This window comes from Panicum virgatum, chromosome 3K (assembly GCF_016808335.1).
Source record: "Panicum virgatum strain AP13 chromosome 3K, P.virgatum_v5, whole genome shotgun sequence".
In the NCBI taxonomy this organism is placed as follows: Eukaryota; Viridiplantae; Streptophyta; class Magnoliopsida; order Poales; family Poaceae; genus Panicum; species Panicum virgatum.
Genome location: NC_053138.1, coordinates 59,324,685 through 59,343,196, shown reverse-complemented (window position 1 = coordinate 59,343,196; position 18,512 = coordinate 59,324,685). Strand labels below are relative to the sequence as shown.

Genomic DNA, 18,512 nt, shown 5'->3' with positions numbered 1-18,512 from the left:
AAGGGAAAAAATATGGTATACACCAATGCAAGAAGAAATGGGGTATCATTGTACTAGGTTATCACAAACCGTACACACGGCCTGCAGCTATCGAGATCCTTATCGGATCTCCAGAGATCAATGGTGGGTTGCAGCCCCAGGGCACTAGATTACCACCTATCCGTCGTCTCTTCTCTCCTTTCGTGGTGCTGTTGGGTGGTGCTGCAGCTGCAAACTTGAGAGAGAGCCAGATTTCAAGACTGCCTTTTGCTGTCCCCCTAAAGCTGTCCTGCATGCCTGCCCATCTTATCTCTTGCCATCACTCCTAGAATTGCAGGCCTGTCTCCTGGGCATATTTAATTTTTTAAAAGAAATATTTTAATATAATAAAAATATTCTACTATTCAACAGTTACCTTTTTTCTCAAAAACAAAGTGGGTTTTCATTCCAAGATGGGCTGGTGTTGTAGGTAAACCTCATGGTTTTTTCATTTCAAGTGGGTTTTCAAATAAATTCTCTTGGCTCTGGAAGATAAACCTGCACCAAAAACTTCCATGAACAAAATGCCTTTTCTTACTACTACTAGCTCTATTCAAAGTTGATGCCAAGGACCAGGGTCCAAAAAGGAGACATTCAAAGTCCTAACAGCACATAGTTAAAAGCTTGAAGCAAGGACCAGGAAACTGACTGATTGGCCTATTGCCCCCTCATAGATCCCAAGAGCCACATCTTGACTTGGTTGCAATCTCAGCTTCACACGAAAAACATCAACAAGAGAGAGAGAGAGAGAGAGGAGAGAGAGAGAGAGGAGAGAGAGAGAGAGAGAGAGAGAGAGAGAGAGAGAGAATTTTTGGACCAACTTGAAGGGGCAGAAGAATCTTTGAGATCCCCGGAGATTACTCCGAAGACTTGTTCATCTTGTCCTCTTATTCTCTAGACTGACTCCCTCCCTCCCACATTGCATTATGCAAGGGATTAGTATCTTATCTTATCCTATCTTAACCCCTGCAGATTTTTATAATGGGGAGTGGTGAGGTAAGATCAGATCCCAATAATCTCCTGCTTTTGGTTGGGCCATGAAAGCTTGGAGATCAGATGCAGGCAGTCCAAATATTCATTCTCCTTTTTAGTGTGAGGGTGTTGCCATGGGGCACTCACCACTCAAGATTCTCACAAGATTGTGACAGGGCACCAGCTGATTTGCATAGTACAAACTCAGTGTGGAGTTTATGCCAAAGTCCATCTCCTCTTTTGTTAGCAGTTGGCACAAATTGGCAAGCAGGGTCTTAAAGAAACAAGGGGGATCAACCATTGCCAACCCAACTGCTGAAAAGCAAAGCTGTAGTGGTTGCACCCAAGTAAAAGATTGACATGACCTGATTCACATATAACATAGCTAAAATTCAAGTAAAATTTCCATGAAGTCCAACACTCGACGGAATACTACCGCCATTTGTGCTAAATTTCCATGCCGTTTGAGACCAAAACTCAGCATTCATTTATTTGTGCTGTTTTGGAGAGAGAGAGAGAGAGAGAGAGAGAGAGAGAGAGAGAGAGAGAGATGATTGTACTAACCAAAAATCATTTGGAAACTAAAGTGTCAAATTATGATTCCTTGGAAGATTCTCCAGGACTGAGAAATTTGTATTGTTCCCTTGGAAAAGGAGAGGAAAATTAAAGGGCACGTTGCTGGTGTCGGTCTCCCTCCAGCATGCTGACGTGGCCAGCTGTCAGTGAGACAGAGGCATCGATTCGCCGCATAGAGGAGCCCACCACTTCGGCCGCAGAAAGAAAGGAGGAATATCACACATCGGTGCCAGACAAAATAGCTTGGGAATAAAAAGAAAAGAAGAATATTACTACAAGCCAGGCGTTCATCAAATCACTGAAATTTCCCAAAAGGCAAAGGAGATGCTGATACTGTATGAACTGTACCTGCACTGTTTGAAACCTCAGCTGAAAGTTAACCGTATCCTTCAAAAGAACTTCGACTGAATCTCAAGTCTAACTCGTAAGTTTGGACTAACTTGTAGGCAGTGGCTGGAGAGGAGATCTCTTTGTATGTTTCTGCTAATAGTGAGCATCTATTTTCATGTCAGATTAGCATACCATTTGGATGGTAACAACACAACTGATGAGCCCAAACATTCAGAGAAAGAACTTTGGTTGCGTTTCCTGCTTTGAAATTCTTCAGTGTTGAGGAGAATATTCGAAGCCGCCAACGTTGATGGGCATGCAATGGACCAGACGTCTTTTGTGAGTTGTGTGATTCGAGGGACAGTGTGTGTGTGTGGTGCTAGCTTCTGGATCAGTACATGAAATTCAGAGGAGAATCAGAACCAGGAATTCCAGATTTCAGAGTGCTACTCATCACTCATCTGCAGAGTGCTACGCAAAACTGTGTGGTCTCTCTCCGTCTCTCCACAAGCTGTAGGCTTCACGGTTCGTGGAATCTGACGAGTGATGAGGAAGAAAAGAATCTCTCGCCGTTGCCAACCAATGAACCGAACGCAGCAAGAAAATCAGAAAGAATCTCGCAGGTTAGGTCCTCGAAAACTAGTAGTACCTAGCTACTCTCTCTCTCTCTCTCCTGTCTGTGCAAGTTGCAAGGACAAGATTTCAGATTCCACGAGTAGCAGAGTCCAGAGGTAGTAGCCAGTACGACCATCTCACTGCAAAATAAAGAAAAGGCTAGTGCATCGGCTTTTCTGCGTCGAGCGAGCACGGAGGGGAATCTCGTGAAGTTTCATTCTCGTTTCCTTTCAGAGGAAAACGATAGCCCAGCGAGGGGAAAAGAAGACGCCACCATGATCTGATCCGGTGAGATCTGACCTCCACATTGGACGCCACTAGCGCTGCTGCACCTAACAACAAAACCTTATCCCTTTAATTTGCCGTGCCCATCGATCGCAGCAGAGACACAAGCATGTAGGGCAAGCAGTTTCAGAGTTGTAGAGACCTAAATGGGCTCAGAGAAGAGATCATGGGACACCGGACGTTTGGTTGGGAAGCAGGAATTAGTTTCAGAGTTTTGCACGAAGTAATTCCATGGGTAGGAAATCAAAGTATCATGCTCCATGTTTGAGAAGCTTCCCTCCACATTTTTTTTAGAAAAGAAGATGCTATGAGTAAGGCCTTAGCACTATCACTTGTCAGAAGACTAAAAAGTCTCTTAAAAAAAATACTCAACGTTCGCAGGCCTGCTATTTAGGCCCAACATAAGATAGGAGGATGACATGGTTTAGCCCATTTAAGTAAGATGGTGGCGGCTTTTTTATTTTTATATTTTTTAAAAACGTTTTTTACATAAATATATTTTCGGTTTCACATTTTACAGTTTTATACCCCTACCGCCCGGCAGGGGGGCTGCAGGGACCTATATGTAAATAAATATAATTTTTTTTGCGCAGAGGCCCCTGGCGGGAGCCTGCCGCCCCCCTATCGGGCGGCAGGCACCTGCCGCCCGGTGGAGGGGCGGCAGGCAGCCCGCCCGCCCGGCAGGCTCCCCCCTCCCCCAAATATAAAAGCTGAGCCCCTTCCCTCGCACCCTCATTTCCTGCCCACGAGATCCAGAGAGGGGAGAGGGAGAGAGGAGGGGTGAGGGAGGTAATTCCACCGGCGAAGCCCTGCCGGATTTTAGATCCGAACTGCAGGTAACCAATATTTCTGGTCAGCCCCAAATGCTTGGACACATGGTTTGTGGCCACCTTTAGCACAAGCACCAATTAAACAAATCAAACAATTCTGAACGCCAGCTCTACTTGACCGAGTCATAGAGCCACACGAGGTTCAAGGTTCACAAAAAATATAATCATTGCAATCAAACATAGCAAACATATAAGTATTGCAATTAAAGGTAGAGGAGGCCTGCCGCCCCGTCACAATTTACTTCACAATCTAGACCGATCAACACCATAACACCATATGATACACATCATGTCATTTCTTGGAGGCCATAGTTCAGGGGGGCATGAAGTCATCTAGGTCGTCATCCCAGTTAATAAAACTTGGTGCTGGAGGTGGTGCAGTTTGACTTGATGAACCTCTTGACTTTCCATTTCTCTCTTTTATGGTTCTACTTTCATGTACAGGGGGAGGAGCATTAGGTCTTGGAGGCCATGGTTTGGGGGGCATGAAGTCATCTAGGTCGTCATCCCAGTTAACAGAACTTGGTGCTGGAGGTGGTGCAGTTTGACTTGACGAACCTCCGGTTCTATGTGATTGCGGAGGCCAAGTACTATCACCCGAAGATCTTCCACGCCTCATTCATCTTGTTTGCGGCATGAGTCCACCGAAGATACATACCAATTTACGAAAATTTGGTATTGATTTGTTAATCACCTTCGTGTCCTCGGGGTAATCCTTGCATATAATTACACAATAATTTTAAAATTTACGAAATATGGATTACAAATGACTATAGATATTAGATCCGAATGATAGTTACCTTAATGTGCATTTCATACACCTCTGACCGCATCCATATCGTAGAAGTACTTTGTACGAAACCAATAACATTAGGATGATTATCTAGTTCACATACCCTCATATACATTTTACGGCGTTCTAGCAGGTGTCCCTTTACATCTTGCGTTGTAATACCTCGAAAAAATGTGAAATCTTTAAACTCTACTAATTTAGACAACACCATCTCTATCGTACCATCCGCTAATGGATCCAACTTCTTACTGATTACAAGATGTGTCATGATCTCAAAAATTATACTAGATTTTTCTTCGGTCCATGAAAATCCAACAGAATTGGAGGCAGCCATTGCCTTATGCTGCAATAGCAATAAGTTACTGTCATTCTAAGTTTACTATTCTATATTTCACTATCCAAAAACTAAATCTATTCTAATTCATAATTATTTTAGAAACAAGTCTATAATAGTTGAGAAATATTGGTTACCTGCGTTTCGGATTCAAAATCCGGCAGGGCTTCACCGGTGGAATTACCTCCCTCACCCCTCCTCTCTCCCTCTCCCCTCTCTGGATCTCGTGGACAGGAAATGAGGGTGCGAGGGAAGGGGCTCAGCTTTTATATTTGGGGGCGAGCCTGCTGCCCCCCTGCCGGGCGGGCGGGTTGCCTGCCGCCCCTCCACCGGGCGGCAGGCTCCCGCCAGGGGCCTCCGCGCAAAAAAAATTATGTTTATTTACATGTAGGTCCCTGCCGCCCCCTGCCGGGCGGTAAGGGTATAAAACTGTAAAATGTGAAACCGAAAATATATTTCTGTAAAAAAATGTTTTTAAAAAATGTAAAAATAAAAAAGCCGCTAAGATGGTGCTACTCTACACTCCGCCAGGCTCAGGCCCATATACCATGATGGCCCGGATTAGTAAGGCGGTTTTTTCTTTTTTATATTTAAAAAAAATTAAAATTTCAAAAATATATGTCCGTTTTGGAAAATTTCAAAAATATACCCCGGTCGCCCTATGGGGGGCGACAGAGCTCAAATATAATTTTTTTTCTTCAAATTTACAACGAAATCCCTAGAGAAAAAAAGAGGGGGCCTGTCGCCCCCCCAACGGGCGACAGGCCCCTGTCGCCCACCCCTCAGGCGACCAACCAGGCGGCCCAGCCTACAGGCGCCAGGGGGGCCGGTCGCCCATCCTGTGGGCGACAGGGGGGGCCTGTCGCCCCCCCAGCGGGCGACCGGGTCAAGCCACCCTTATATAAGGCCTACCCCCTCATTCCCTCCTCATTTGACCTCAAAAAATCCACAAAAAATCCAGAAAAAAGAGGGGTGAGGAGAAGGGAAGCGGCGAAGCTCTGCCGAATTCCGCACTTGTGATCTACCGGTAACTTCCGTATAAATACATTGATATTGTATAACAATTTAATTTAATTAGCAGATTAGCTGAATTAGATTTGATGCTTTAAAACACTAGTTTAGTATTACAATTTGAGTACTATTACAGACTTTTTCAAATAAAATAATTATACTTTAGAATATAATTATGACAGTACCTTATTGATATTGCAGTATAAGACAATAGAATTATGAAAGTACTTATATTTTTCACGCATCGATTTGGTATACGATATGTGCATTGCTTAAATCATTGTTTTTTATTTGGCGCACCATACTATAGCGCCAATGTCTTCGTCAGGATCAACCTACATTCTGTGGAGCAAGTGTAAAGCCACCATACGCGAAGGAATTGATGTGCCAATGTGCTTCTGCGGTTCGTTATGCAAGTTCATGCAATCTGAGGTTTTAGGAGATGACTACGGCATGAGATTCTTTATGTGTGAGAACTACGAATATGATCCACCTAAGCGATACGGCAAAGACCGGGCCAAGGTAGCAGGACAACATACGCTATTTTTCTCTGTGACCTAACATTGAGTTATGATTCTAACTTGTGTTGGACAAAGTCTCCTCCGCCTCTTTGTGATTTTATGCAGTGGTTCGACACCGTGCAGTCGCAGCAGGCAAAGGACATTGTGGAACAAAAAGCAAGGTGGGCTGCAGAACGTTGGCGCCGAATGAAGCACGAGGAACAGCAAGAGGAGAAGCGCAAGATAGAGCAAGAAGAGATCCGCAAGAGGATGGAGGAGGTGGATCGTAAGGCGGCGGCCGAACGTGAAGCTGACAGGGAGAGAAAGCGAGAGAGGGCACGTCGTGCGAAGGAAGCCGGGCCCGAAGCAATTAGGAAGGGCAAATATCCTAGGTGCACTCAGTAGAGTAGTACCATGTAATATCGGCATTTTACATTCCATAAGGCATGGTAGGTTTAGATGCAACAAGAAATTATCTTGTCACGTGCACAATGCCACTGCAATTAGTTGTTTATGTTTTAAGTTGAGAGCTTAACTCTGTGTGTTGTAGCCTTTACCATTAATTTGCAGTTGTAGCCAGGAGTCTATGAAATCTTTGAACTTGTCCTTAATATTTTCGGAGCTTTTCATGTCACTAGAATACTAAAAAGCACACATTTTATTAATATAACGATAAGAATTAAGAACTAAGAAATACATCGGGGTCTGCTGCTAAAAAGCACACATTTTCATGACACTAGAATACTAAAAAGCATCCGGAGACCTCACCTGTCACTCAGGACGCGAAAGGGGCTGCGGTGTCTGCTGCTGAGAGATCCCAAGAGATCACAGGTTGCCACTGCTCAGCACGGCGATCACGGGTTTTCCAAATGTCGCATTCTTTGCCCAGACATACGTGACAAAAGACGACAACCCAATAGCAGTGCTCTTCCACCATTTCAAAAAGATGTGACAACACGGCAACCACACCAGCTCACCTTCAAAGCAGTCTCTCTGGCGAGGATGACGGACCTGTCATTATATAGCGAAGGTCTGTGGCGTGTAGTGGGGAAGGCGACATCTAGGCGCGATCGACCGAGCGGCAGCAATGCAGTGATGTGAGTCTGCATGCACAGAGATGCATCGAGTAGTCATTTCGAGAATCGAATCTAGCCTTTTCAGTGTTAGGTCAGCTAGCCTCTTCACTGTGTTGTCATATAGGTTTTTTAGGTGCATTTACACTCCACACTCCGGGTATCAGACCTTTGTGCGCCTATAAATACTCCCAAGTTTGTGAACTCCCAGCACAACTCAAACACCAAACCTCATTGTATACCCAATGTCTGGAGGTGGGTCTAGCGGGAAGAATTACTATGGTTTTGGGAAAGGAAAAGGGGGAAGAAAGGGAGACCCCATAATATGGGAGGGGCCTCTTGGACCTGATTCCTTTCCGGAACCAGTGCTTGAGTTTCCGCCATAGCACAAGAGTGAATTTACCAATGAAACTCCTCTTCGACAATACGATAACCGTAGAGAACCGTGGCCAAAATGCAGACATGGTGAGGACTGCTTAGTGCAGATGTGCACCGACGGGATGGATGGCGGTCGGCGTTTCTTTAAATGTCCACACGCATGGGTAATACTCGGTTGTTTCATTTCTTTATCTTCAATGAGACACCTTACATGAAATTTGTTTTGCAGTCTTCCGATGCTCCAGAAAACTGTGGTTTTACTAGGTGGGTAGATCCTGGACCAATTGATTCTGTTCAGGAGTTCATCGAGTACCTCCAGATAAAGATCTTTGATCTGGAATGCAAGGTGAACCATTATGAGGAAGTGAGCGAGGGTAACAAAGACGACGAAGTTGATGATAACAGCAATGTAGCCGGTTCACAGGATGAACCATGCACTATTCCTTACTGCAACTGCCCTTGTCACAAGAAGAAGGGCCCTGCGCCTCCGGCACCACCGCCTGCACCACCTGCAATGGGTGGATACTGCGGAGAAGGCTCAACGCAGTTTGCTACGTGGGGGTACGGCTACTAGGACTACCCTAGTGCTAGTGACATGCTGCATCGTTGTGTTTGTTCTGTTTTTTTAAATTACCTAAGGCATGTTAGGTTAGTTCGGAATCTGTTTACCGTAGTTTGCAACGGGTTCTGACATGCCACTGCATGTGTGATGTGTGTTTCATTATCATTGTATTATGATGTAAAATTTGGTAGTTCACATTACGTAATACATTTCTTAGTTCTTATTTCTTATCATTATATTAATTACATGTGTGCTTTTTAGTATTCTAGTGACATGAAAAGCTCCGAGGGCCATGTCCGTGCCCAGCAGAGGCCTAAGAGGGTCCGACGCCATAGGGGTGGTTAGATATATCTGATGTTTGTATCTCTGATGTTTATTTGTAATGAGATAGCTGTGGACCGCTTATTTATACACTTACGTTCGTCACTGATCACTCTCGTATTTTCCATTACATACAATAGATGGTATGTTTATACTTCGATGCTTCATTACCCCTCTCTTTTTTCTTGAATTTTTAGGCTCAAATGACAAAGGGAAATAGGGACCTTGTCGCCCCTGGGGTGGGCGACAGGCCCCCTCTTTTTTTTTTCTCCAGGGACTTCGTTGCAAATTTCAAGAAAAAAAATTACATTTGAGCCCTGTCACCCCCCCATAGGGCGACCGGGGTATATTTTTGAAAATTTCCTAAACGGACATATATTTTTGAAATTTTAATTTTTTTTAAATATAAAAAAGAAAAAACCGCTTAGTAAGGCGCCAAAACACTATAGAAACAATAAAAAACATTTATGCGATGAAATAAGGGAAAAGATAAAAAAAATCAGATGAGTATGGTGTGTTCATATTGCAAGGAAGAATCAAGTGTTTTATAGACCGCCAATGCATTAATGTTTCGTATACCTTGTTATAGCTAGTTTACATTAAACTTACCGTTAATTATAATCTACACATAACTTTCATTCAGTTTAGGGGTGTATTCTTTAGAAGTTAGTGTAATTTAAAAAAAAATACAGTGCTAGAACCTTCCATAACAAATTATTTTTTTAGCATCCAATTAGATATAATCTAATTCATGGATCTTAAATTTGGATGGATGAAAAAAATATTAGAAAACTCTAAAATTAGGGGTTGTATAGGCACTCCTAAAATAAAAAGATATACAGTATATGTTCTTCTTTCTTTCGTCCTAACATATGGAATGATCGTCGGGACAATGAGGCTCAGCCAACCTGATTGTCAGTGCAATAAGATGTACTTTTGAACTTGTACATCCTGTGATTGCCATGCATGCATAAGTGATACCAATAGTTTTGACATCTCAAACTGGTACCTTCTAGCCAGATTGAGACTATATATGTTCTCAAAATGATCCGTGGTCAACTAGCCACTTCCATTAAGTTTTTTCTTGTTCTTTTTTTTTTTAAAAAAAACTTTGATGACACTGATTCCACTCCATTGTCTAAAGAGGCAACCTATAGGCACGGCTGTCCATTCCAATATAATCTATAAGGTTGGGTGCATGTGTAGTTTCGGAAGCCCACACTAATTTTCACCTTTGCTCGGCTTTCGAGTCTTGCAACAGGGGTGCAAATAGGTGCTTTTACGGGTATCCACAGTCCCTCTTTAGTTCAAATTTTTTTACTAATTTGTCAATTTTTTCAAAAGTGAGAGTTTATTTTGAAAAATTACTACAAATTTTTGAACTAAAAAAGGGGAATGGATACGGGATACCCTAAGGGCCGGGCACCCATTTGCACCTCTAGCTTTCAACAAGCATGACATTGAAACAAATGACCGCGACAGTTGCCACTCAAAAGAGGAAACCTCTATGAACTGATGTTCATTTTAACGACTATATGGATGGGTACCATATGGAATGATCATAATTCATCGGTGCATTGAGGTTCTCTCACGTGATCGGCCGTTGGTGCAATTCACATGCATCGTAAAAAGCAATGTCCCACATCATATTTGTAACTTTACTTCTAAGATCAATTGTGTTATTGCCACGCAGAAGCGACAATACTCATAACTGTCTTCTCAATTTCCATTCTCTAGACATAGTGTCTAGATTATCTATAGTCATCGGGAAGAAGGTGGGTGCTTGTGATTTTCAGATGCCCACATCAGCACCATATCTATTGGTCTTTTTTTGTTCAAGGAACACTACATGCACGACACCAAATAAAACAATTTCTGACGCTAGTTCTCTCGATCTCCAAAGAGGAAAATCTCCAAGCATTTTAATTTTCATTCTAACTATAATGGTTGGATACCACATGGATAAGCAATCGGTGCAATAAGGCTCACTAACACGTCTTCGGCCCAATTCATGCGAGAGGTAACACCCCGCATCATTGTAGCTTTGTTTCTAGGATCAATCACGTGATTGACACACGAAAGATATATCATCGAAAAGTTTCATCCTTAACCCATAACTTCAAACTGCAGTAGTGACACTAGCTTATTTGTCAGGATCATCATAATCAACTTGCTATGATGGGTGCATATGTAGTTTGGGATGCCAACGGTGGCGCCACAAGCATTTGGCTTTTGTTTGAGGTCTATTGCACATATGACACCCAAAAAAAAACCACAACCATGCCTGTCAATCCAAGTCACCTTAGAGTTTGGATAACACATGGCATGATCGTTGGCGGTGTGATAATGTTAATTCATGCGCAATCTTCATCGGTGCAATATGGTTCACTCATGTTAGTTTCACTCATTTACTTGTACCTACGCATGCTTGATCATTGGCAAGTACAATAAGGTTCACTCACGCAGTCGTCGTCGGTCAATTGACACGATAGAAGCTATATATAGTGCTGAACAGTTGTCATCTCTAATCAGCAACTTCTAGCCATAGTGACATAAACATATTTGTCATGATCATATATAGTCAACTTGCCAGCCTTAGACAACTTGCGTACTTTGGGATGCCAATGTCAGTGCCATGTCCATTTGTCTTTTATTTGAGTCTATTGTGCACATGACACCAAAAACAAACTATGATGATGCTTGTCAGTTGAAAGAGGCAAACTCTTGGCAAAAACATACACTCCAACCATGAGTTTGGATAGCACACGGAATGATAGTCGGTGTGATAATGTTCCCTCATGCGGTACGCGATGCTATATGGTTCAATCTCGTTGTTTTTATTCTCCTCTATGAATTTACTTGTTGCTGCTTATGCAATATGATTGTTGGTACAATAGTACAATAAGGTTTGCTGACAATTTGCACCATGCATGAAGTGAATTTCAGCATCATTTACGTTTTTACTTCTAGGATCAACCCACTTCAACATGCGAAAGTTATAGTAGTTACTAGTTTTCATCCCTAACCTAAAGCTTCTAGCCACAGTGGCACTACCTTATTTGCCAGGTTTATCTGTAGTCCACTTGCTAGCGGTGGGCGCCACGTGTACTTTGGGATGCCTGCGTAACACCATGTTCACTTGGCTTCCGTTTGAGACCTATTGTATGCATGGCATCGAAAACAAACTACGATGACGCTTTTCAATCTGAAGCGACAAACCTCCTAGCAATGACGTACACTACATCCATGAATTCAGATGACACACAGAATGATTATCGGTGCGATAGCCATTTACTCGATCATGCACGATCTTGGTGCAGTGTGGTTGCCGGTCATGCATGGGAAGTTTATCCTCTTTTTACGCCTTTATTTACTTGTCCCTACCCACGCAATACAAGAAAAGTTGCTCCTCCTTTAGCGCTTTATTATTATTACAATATTATTACTACTACTTCTTTCAAAACCATTTAGCCCCTTATTTGTCCTCTTAGGGTATTCTTCTATTGTACACATGACACCGAACACAGACTATGACGATGCTTGTCAGTTAAAAGAGGCAACTTCTTGGCAATAACATATACTCCAGCCATGAGTTTGGATAGCACACGGAACGATCATCAGTGTGATAATGTTCCCTCATGCGATCGGCGGTGCTATATGGTTCAATCATGTTGTTTCTTCTCCTCTACAAATTTACTTGTTGCTACTCATGCAATATGATTGTTGGGAACTACAATAAAATTTGCTCACATGATTGCACCACGCATAAGCGAATTTCCACATCATTTACAGGTTTACTTCTAGGATCAACCTGCTTCAACTTCAACCTGTAGCTTGTAGCCATAGTGGCACTACCTTAATTGTCAGGTTTATCTGTAGTCCACTGGCTAGCGGTGGACGCCATGTGTAGTTTGGGGATGCCTGCGGTAGCGCCACGTACGTCCACTTGGCTTCCGTTCGAGGCATATTGTACACGTGGCGCCGAAAACAAACTACGATGACGCTTGTCAATCCGAAGCGACAAACCTCTCGACACTAATGTACACTGCATCTATGAGTTTGGATGACACACGGAACTATCGTCGGTGCCATAGCCGTTCCCTTGATCACACGCGATCTCGGTGCGGTGTATGTTTTTGCCGCTCACGCAATAGGAGGGAAATTTCTCCTCTTTTTGCGCCTTTATTTATTTCTCCCCACCCACGCAACAGAAGAAACGTTGCTCCTCCTTTAGCCCTTTATTATTAGTATTGTTTCTTCTTCAAAACCATTCAGCCCCTTTTTTTTAGGGTTAGTTGGATCCATGCCACTACAATTTCTTGAAGTTGGATTTCATGTTGAAATCCATGCCATTGAGTGGCATGATTTTCAACATGAAACCCAAATTCACGGAGTTGTGGTGGCATGAATCGAATTTTCCCTTTTTATTACCTCTAGCTACTCCCCATGGGTTTTAACAGGTTTCCCATGGAAACTCAATTTGCTTTATTAAGCTATATAATTATTTTTTTAAATGGATATGCAGGGCGGTAAGCTATTTCCAAAAAAAAAGAAAAAAATATTCTTAGGCTGGCCGTTACGGCAGCTGTTGAAATCCCCAGCAGCCCGACGGCCTCCGCGCAGGCGAGTCAAATCCTCCCCCGCTGTCCGATCCCCATCCGACCGTCCTCGACCGCTCGCGGCGACGGCGTCAGTTCCGCACCCGCCCCGACACCACACTTTTGGGCCCCACCGCCAGATACCCCTGGGCCTTTTTTTCCCCACCACCGCGTCGCCGCTCCCGGCTGGTTCACCCTCTGAAGCATGGGCCCACCGCCTCCCCCGCCCGCGGGCCCGCGCCGCAGTCGCTGCTGCGGTTTTTCGGTGGGCCACGCATCCAGCTTGTCCGAACGCCGCCGGGGACGGGCCTCAGCTCGGAGCAAACCGATGACGTGTGGGCCCGGCTGCTCTCCGGGCCCACTGACCAGTGGGTGTGCAGTGGGAATAGTGGGTGGCGCAAGTGGATAACGTCGTCCTTTCCCACCTGGGCTAGTCCCGGCAATATAAGAAGGGGACGGCTAACTTACGGCCGGCCGTAAGTTAATCTCCCCGTACGGCCTACCTTTTTTAGGAAACTATATTAGATTATTGCTTTTCTGTTTCGGTAACCCCGCCTCAACCTTGTTGCCTACCCCTTTTTTTTTTGGCGCCAACGCTCGTCGGGACCGCGCTACAACTATTGCGGGCTCCACAAAACCCTCCTGCACGAAAACCGTCCTGCATGAAAACCCTCACCTGCCTCCTCCCTCTCTCAGCCACCAGAAAAATTGCTTTCTCGGATCTCCACCACTGCCGCCGCCGCCTAGCACACACAGAAGCAGATGCAACTCCAACAAAAAATGGCGGCGGCACAGAAGCAAAGATAGGCATCAACGAAAAGGCAAAAGAAAAGCAGATCACATCGAATTAGGTACATCACACATAACGAAGTCTTTTATACTGCGATCATCTGCAATTCTTCCCCTCCCCCAAGGCCCCAACATCTAGGTTCCAGTAACCACATGGATCCACATGCGGTGGCATCATCATCCCCAGAAAAAAATGTGAAGAAAAAAACAGCAGATCTTCTCCCCAAAATACAGATGCAAATACGCTGTAGTTGGGTCCAGTGTTGTAGAACCACTTTTGAAGCCGCTGCCATAAAGCCTGATGAAATCAGTATAGAAAAATGCTTGATTAGATTGGTTGTGGTGCTGAACAAAAGTACAAGCTAGCTTGATTAAATGCATATAGACAAAATATACATGCAACAGTTATCTAGAAAATATAAGCTAAACAAAAATAACTGATCTACCTGTTGAACAGTACATTATTGCCTACTTAATCACATTTACTTGCTTTTTGATGCATATAAAAAATCATGAAAAGGAGATGCTTGATTAGATTGATTGTGGTGCTGAACAAAGTACAAACTAGCTTGCTTGAATGCAGATAGACAAAATATACATACAGAGGTTATCTAGAAAATTATAGGCTAAACAAAATAACTGATCTACCTGTTGAACAATACATTATTGCCTACTGAATGATATTTACTTGCTTTTTGATGCATATAAAAAATCATGAAAAGGAGATGCATGTTCAAAAACAATGTGTTGTAATGGTCTGGTGCTTCTATCTAAATCAGGTTTGTGATCTGGTACTGAATCAAATGTGCAGGGGGCAGAGTTGCAAGGGGAAAAAAGAGGTTGAGAAAAAGAATGGATTTAAACAAGTCCCCACCAGATTTTGATTATGATTTCCTTGGTGAGTCGGATGCAAATCCGCTCTATTGCACTCAGGCAGAAGATGGGGGTGTGTGTGGGGGCAGTGCATGATATTGAGCATATTCCAGAGCAAGATCCATCTGTATTTCCTGTTGGCAACTATTTGGCTACTGTTGGCAACAATGTAGATGAGGCCGCCCAGAATGTGCAAGTGAATGATGAGAACACCCAAGATTTGCAAGTTGTGGAAGAGATCTGGTCAACACCTCCAGTGCCATACATTGGGCAAACATTTTCCACTAAACAAGAGGCGAGGGAGTTCTACAACTCTTATGCAAAACGAATTGGGTTCTCAGTTCGTACAGGGACTTCACGCCTCTCAAGTTTGACTAGGGAACAACAAAAGATTCTGTTTGTTTGTAACAAAGAAGGTCGTGGAAGGAAAATGAAAGAAGGCAATTCAGTTGTAGAATATGATGACAGTGATTCTACGGTGCGAGAATCTGAACCTGAGAACAACGATGAAGGTAATGACATTGAAAATGCTGAGAAAAAGAAGAAGATGGATGGTGGAAAGAAAAGAAAAAGGAAGAAGATGCATCATACAGATTGCAAAGCAAGAATGATTGTCAAGTTAATTGGTGATAGATGGCATGTGATTTTCTTTGCTCCAGATCACAACCACGACCTTGTTGTGAAGCCGTCCTTGAAAAAGTTCATGAGGTCTCACAAAGGCATCCCTTAGGCGGAGAAAGATTTCATTGAAATGTTGCATGGTTGCAATTTAAGCACTGGGCGCATAATGCAGCTAATGAATGAGTTCTATGGGTCTGCGCAGCTAGTGCCATATGAAGCAAAGGATGTTGGCAACTTTCGCTCCAACATTCGAAGAACGGAAAAATTTAAAGATATGCAGGAGACATTGTACTACTTTAGGGAATTGGAACATGGAGATGCAGAATTTTTCCACAAGATTAAACTTGATGCTGAGCACAGGGTTGAGAGCCTCTTTTGGGTTGATGGTGCAGCAAGGCATGCTTACATCGAGTCATACCATGATTCCGTGTCTTTTGACGCAACCTACATGACAAATATGTATGATATGCCATTTGCTCCTTTCATTGGGATCAACAGGCATGGGCAGTCATTCATGTTGGGATGTGCCTTCCTAAGGGATGAAAAAACTCCTAGCTACACTTGGTTATTTGAAACTTTTCTAGAGGCAATGAAAGGCAAGGCGCCTGTGAGCATTATCACTGATCAAGATGCAGCTATGAGGTGTGCAATTGCTCATGTATTCCCTAATACTAATCACCGAAACTGCTGGTGGCACATTATGGACAAGTTCACTGGTACAATTGGGCCTGTTTTGGATGGGGATGAGGAGCTAGAAGAGGACTTCAAAGAATGCATGAACCACACTGTGAATCCGCAAGAATTTGAAGAAAAATGGGATGCTATGATAAACAAACATGGATTGACTGACAATGTCCATTTTCAGCGCTTGTATGCACTCAGGAGTAGCTTTGCACCAGCTTACTACATGCACTGCTTCTACCCCTTTTTGCAGTCCACACAGAGAAGTGAAGGGTTCAATGCTGTCCTAAAAAAATATGTAAACCCAAACATGTCTGTGCTGAACTTTGTTAAGCAATACCAAAAGATTCAAGACAAGTGTTTGGTTGCACAAGATGGGCAAGATTTCAAGACTGACGATAGAGACAGGAGAAGATGGTCTAGATATCCTATTGAGAAATACGCATCTACTGTCTACACTAAAAACCTATTTTACAGATTCTCAAAGGAATTTGAGAAGACCGCTGAGTATGATGTGAAGCCTGAAGGGCAAATCCAATACTACCTAGTGCCTAACAACAAATTTGTTTATGGCTATGGCAAGCGGGCATATCTCGTGACTGCGATTGAGGACGAGGAAAGCTATTACTGTGAGTGCAGCAAATTTGATAGAGATGGTCTGATATGTTGCCACATAATGAACATAATGACTTGGCTGGGTGTGAAGACAATACCTAATCATTTCATACTGAAAAGATGGACACAAGAATCAGTCCCTGAGAATGAGAATGGGGGAGTTAATGCTAATTCACATGTGCAAGCTGACTTTATTGCTCGAGGTATGCCCCTAAACAACAGAAAGACCATGTGGTTCGCAAATCTGTCTACAGCGTTCGCGGGATTAGCTATTGAAGGGAGTGTTTCGAGGGAAACTTATGATCTTATGGATAGTCATATCAAAATGATACGCTCTGCAGTAGATGAAATCAAAAAGAGGAAAAGACCAAGCAGACAGAGGGTCCATGCAAACACGCAGCCTACCGGAGGGACCATTATGCCTAGTGTTACAACTAAAAGTGCTGCGGATATACCCGCGGTTTCAGCTCCTGTTATTGGTGTGCATTCTGCTCCCTGTAGCGGAGGAGTCATTGCAACTACAAATGTTTTGCCTACTGTCCAGCCAGGTGTGTGAAAAAAAAATCAAAAACTATCAAACCTGACACTATGCACTAGATTAATTTGCTGGTTGGTGACTCTGCGGGCATGAAAAAAATGTTGTGACGAATATTGAATACTTTGTCTGCAGGTGGTTGTGATGGTCTACCTACTAAAAACCCTGGTGCTGGTGCATTATTGCACCATGTGGGCAATCCCCCGAGGTCAAAAGTGAAAGGCCGTAAGAAGGAAAAAAGACTGAAAAAAGGGATGAATGCAGAGGCAAAGAGGAAGAACAAGTGCAGCATTTGCAAGTCCACTGAGCATTATGCAGCAAGGTGTCCAGAAAAAATGGGAGAGAGAGTTTCAGAGTCTGGGTGTGTCCAAGCTTTGGGTGGGTTGGAGGGATAGTTAGGGTGTGTGTGTGAGGCTATATTGAATAGTATGCACCTCAAAAAAATGCTTTTACGCCATAGGAAAATGCTTCTCAAATACACTTGAGATGCTTGTGTGGCAATGTGATTTGCTTAAGATGGTGGAACTTTCTAATTTAGTTACTAAATTGCTCCATGAATACACTTGAGATGCTTTGTGGGTTATGCTAATTTGCTTGTGTGAGAAAAATGAGAAATCATACCTATTCTGCATTTAAGATGCTCTCCCAGTCTACGTCATTTTCTTCATAGCTGAGTCATGTATGCGCCAGGATCTTCCGTATGTTAGGAATGTCATTTCCATGAAGCTCACACACCAAACGTCCATCCCAATGTTGAGCATGCATCAACATGTGGAACCCACAGTCATGGCTGCAAAATGTAGAAAAAATCATAAAAAATAAGAATTTAGTGTGTCCTGTGTTGTGCATCTGATTGCATACATTGAAAAGCACACAATTTTTTTTTGCTTACTTGTTTGTTTGTTTTGGAACTGGAATTTGAACAGTTTCATAGTTCTCTATTTGCTCGGTTGTCTGAGCATAGTAGATTTTCCATAACTGTTTGATTCCGCTGGTGATTGTGTTGCAGCACTGTGACAGCGCTTCATTCTCCAGTGTTCTCATAGAGTCGAGGACTTCAAACCTGTTGTTCTGAAGGTTCAGAACAATTAGGAAGTAGTGCCCTGAATGTATATCGCTCGGGACAAGCCTTTGCAACACAGGGAACAATACCTGTGTAATGCATGTCACAAAAAATGATAAGATAATTTTGGATAAAAGGG

General features: G+C 43.2%; 2 long non-coding RNA genes across 2 annotated transcripts; both read right to left on the bottom strand.

Moving 5' to 3' along the window:
- Nucleotides 1-1,060, bottom strand: LOC120701584. Its single transcript, XR_005686167.1, has 3 exons — nucleotides 840-1,060; nucleotides 395-516; nucleotides 1-325 (listed from the first exon to the last, which is right to left on the bottom strand). It is a non-coding gene; the product is annotated as an uncharacterized LOC120701584 (long non-coding RNA).
- A 12,983-nt stretch (nucleotides 1,061-14,043) lies between these two features.
- Nucleotides 14,044-18,460, bottom strand: LOC120701583. The gene is made up of 3 exons (XR_005686166.1): nucleotides 18,203-18,460; nucleotides 17,932-18,100; nucleotides 14,044-14,283 (listed from the first exon to the last, which is right to left on the bottom strand). It is a non-coding gene; the product is annotated as an uncharacterized LOC120701583 (long non-coding RNA).
- Between the last annotated feature and the right edge of the window lie 52 nt (nucleotides 18,461-18,512).